The sequence below is a fragment of the Squalius cephalus genome (assembly GCF_949319135.1).
Source record: "Squalius cephalus genome assembly, chromosome: 14".
Taxonomy (NCBI): Eukaryota; Metazoa; Chordata; class Actinopteri; order Cypriniformes; family Leuciscidae; genus Squalius; species Squalius cephalus.
Window position 1 is genome coordinate 5156236 of NC_137135.1, and position 3776 is coordinate 5160011.

Below are 3776 nucleotides of genomic sequence, written 5' to 3' on the forward strand. Positions count from 1 at the left end.
CAAGCCCCCAATGGATTAGAGCAAATCAGGTAAAGCGGTTGAAAATGCCCATTGTGGTTTGAAAACGCCCTACTGATAGACAAACACCCACTAGTGTTCTGCAGAGATACCTGCCTGAATGATCTTGTGCTCATCAACTACAAATCACTGTTAGTTCAATGTCACTGTCTCCACCCATGTGTGCTGTTGGCTTTCATTAAAATTTCAATGCTGATCCAACACACTTTAAACACTGAAATGTCAGTCTCAACCAAAATTATGGTTTGGATCAAAACTCAACATTGTATCAATGTTCCCATGCTATCTGTGCGATTTATTTAAACACTTTACTTACTTTGAAAATTAATGTATGTTAGTAGATTTAGTAACAATAAATAAAATGCAAGTAAAAAGCATGCTAAAAACAGAAATACATTATATGCACCATTGTTTGAAACTCGGAGAGTTCATGCATGTCAAACACACAAGACTTCCGTATAGGATGCACCTTGTGTTTTCTCTCTAATAAGGAAGCATCAATTAACTACTGAGAAGCCCACATGCAAAACCAAAATGGGCGTATACCAATTAGTGCCAATTTTCAAACTACAATTGGTGTTTTTCAACCATTTTTCAAAAGACTTGCAAAAATCATGAGGGCCCACCCCTAAACCAAACCCCCAGTGTATTAGAGCAAATGAGGTAACACCATTGAAAGTGCTCATCATGAACTGAAACGCCCCACTGATTGGGAAACACCCAGTAGTGTTTTGCACAGATACATGCCTGCAAGATATTGTGCTCATAAACTAAGACTCACGGTTAGTTCAATGTCACTGTCTTCACCCATGTGTGCTGTTCACTTTCATCAACATTTCAATGCTGATCCAACACACTTTAAACATTGAAATTTTGATGTCAACCAAAATGATGGTTTGGATCAAAACTCAATATTGAATCAATGTTACCATGCTGTCTGGGGTGGAGTCTACGTTTTTTAATCAGTTTTATTTTGATAAACATGACACAATATAACATCGCAACTACATGAAAAGAGTGTTTACTGTTATAAAAAACTGATTTGTGAGCTTTAGAGGAACTAAAGGTGTTTGAATAAACACGCAACACATGTGATCGTTGTCATGCAATGGATCTGGCCAATCGTGGAACAGCTGTGTCGTCATCAGCCCTCGTGCAGCCGCTCTTGAGAAGCTGCGCTGGCTGAGTTCTCCGGCTACTCTCGAATCGCTCTCGCGGTACTTTGATGGCATACGTCACAGTCACGTGGCGTCGGCGCTGGATCAAGTTGGACAAAATTTCTAACCGGCATGCACTGCTTCAAGTCAGCCGCCGATCGGTCTGTGCAGAGCTGCATGAAGTCGAACAAACCTTCAGTGTCAGTGTGAGAGGGGGAGTGGCCTCTGGTCCTGTGCTGTGCTCACTCAGTGTCAGTGTGAGAGGGGGAGTGGTCTCTGGTCCTGTGCTGTGCTCACTCAGTGTCAGTGTGAGAGGGGGAGTGGCCTCTGGTCCTGTGCTGTGCTCACTCAGTGTCAGTGTGAGAGGGGGAGTGGTCTCTGGTCCTGTGCTGTGCTCACTCAGTGTCAGTGTGAGAGGGGGAGTGGTCTCTGGTCCTGCGCTGTGCTCACTTAGTGTCAGTGTGAGAGGGGGAGTGGTCTCTGGTCCTGCGCTGTGCTCACTCGGAGTGGTCTCTGGTCCTGCGCTGTGCTCACTCAGTGTCAGTGTGAGAGGGGGAGTGGCCTCTGGTCCTGCGCTGTGCTCACTCAGTGTCAGTGTGAGAGGGGGAGTGGTCTCTGGTCCTGCGCTGTGCTCACTCAGTGTCAGTGTGAGAGGGGGAGTGGTCTCTGGTCCTGCGCTGTGCTGACTCAGTGTCAAGGTGTGTTTGACATTGGCTGCGGCTGGATGTAACCGATCGGCGAGAGTTGCCGCGTACAGGCGGGGAGGAGCTGCAAATGGAGATATGAAGCCAGACACGTTGTGACTCCCGTAGTTTGCTGCAATTACGTCAGTCATGGCAGATCACGTGGCGTTTGCTTGCTTTATCGCAGACGAGCTGGAAGCGATAGAAATTCCATTATTTTTGCATGACATTGAGCACAATGAGCAACGAAGGAGAGTAAAGGTTAAATGTAATAAGTATATTTTTAAACAAATGATAGATGCATTATCAATTTAGTTTTAAAGTTACTAGCTAGAATCCTAGAAAATTATATGTTGAATAAAAATACTGTCTTGAAAGTCTAAAGTCTTTGAATGTATTACTGATGTAATGGGTGGCTTTTATAATCAATAGTGTTGCTAGCCTTTTGGTTTAAATACAGAGAATTACTCATTCTGACAAAGAAATAATGGACCTTTACTCTAATTTCAACACTTCTGTATACACTAATTATTTGATTAAAATCCCAATTCAACATAAAACATTGATAATACATTTTTGACTACATGTGTGTTCAGTTAGGCTACATGTATATAGTGAGCACAATTCCTGTTGTTCTTATATAGAATGATTCCAAAAATAGAAAATTTTGTGGAGTATGTTGTCCCTCTCTACAGTCCCTCAGAATTTAGAGGTCATTTCAGGCTTCCCAAAGAACAAGTGTAGGTATGTACTGGTTAATATAAAATTCATTGAACAAGTGTTAGCATGTTATCTTGATAACCAATTTTTTCTACCTTTGCAGGATGTCATTACTACCCTTGGTCCTGTTTATATGAATTTACAACAGACCAAACTGCCACTCACAAACAGTGTTCTTGCCTGCCTTTGGACATTGGCCAATCAGGAGTCATATCGTGGGGTGGCAGATAGATTTAACATGTCAAAATCCACTCTTACCAAGCATTTCCATGAGTTTTGTTGCAATATGAACACATTTCCTGGCCCACCATCCATGGCCACCACATTTCCTGGCCCAGAGGCCAAAGGCTGGAGATGTCAAAGTTAGGGTTTGACGTAGCAGGTTTCCCCAACACTGTATGTGCAGTGGATGGGTGTCACATTCCTATAATGAGACCCCACTGTGATAATCCCCTAGCATACATGAATAGAAAACAGTTTTATTCTGTAAATTTAACTGGGTTTTGTGACAGTCACATCAGTGTGGGTCACCCTGGGAGTTGGCACGATGCCAGAGCATTTCGCTCCACAGAAGTTTGTTGTATTCTTGAAGAAGATCCTCATTCCCTTGTTCCACAGGGAATGCACATAATTGGGGATTCTGCCTACCATTTGTTGACTCAATTTATGAGGCCTTATAGAGACAATGGCCACTTGTCTGCTAGGCAAAAATGCTTTAACAGAAAGTTCAATGCAGCTCGCGTGGTCATTGAACATGCATTTGGCATTGTAAAATCTAAGTTTAGGAGGCTCCATTGCCTGCAAATGAGAAGCATTTCCAATATCAGCTCAGCAGTCTCAGCCTGCTGCATTTTGCATAATATTTGTTTAGAGCCCAGTGATCAAGTTGTTGTGGTAGATGATGGTGTTGATGATGAACCACACCTCCAGCAACCCCACAACACTATTGCATGTCATTATAGAGACCAGATTTGTGGCCAGATTTTCTAAAGGTACTTAGAAAAAGTAAGTACACTCCCCCTCTCACACTGACACTGAGTGAGCACAGCGCAGGACCAGAGGCCACTCCCCCTCTCACACACACACTGAGTGAGCACAACGCAGGACCAGAGGCCACTCCCCCTCTCACACACACACTGAGTGAGCACAGCGCAGGACCAGAGACCACTCCCCCTCTCACACACACACATTGAGTGAG

At 43.7% G+C, this 3776-nt stretch overlaps 1 pseudogene across 1 annotated transcript; it reads left to right on the plus strand.

The window, feature by feature from the left end:
* The first annotated feature begins 2008 nt into the window (after positions 1–2008).
* On the plus strand, positions 2009–3568 carry LOC307170861 (annotated as a pseudogene). Its single transcript has 2 exons — positions 2009–2113; positions 2682–3568. The product of its transcript is annotated as an uncharacterized misc_RNA (transcript).
* Positions 3569–3776: the final 208 nt, after the last annotated feature.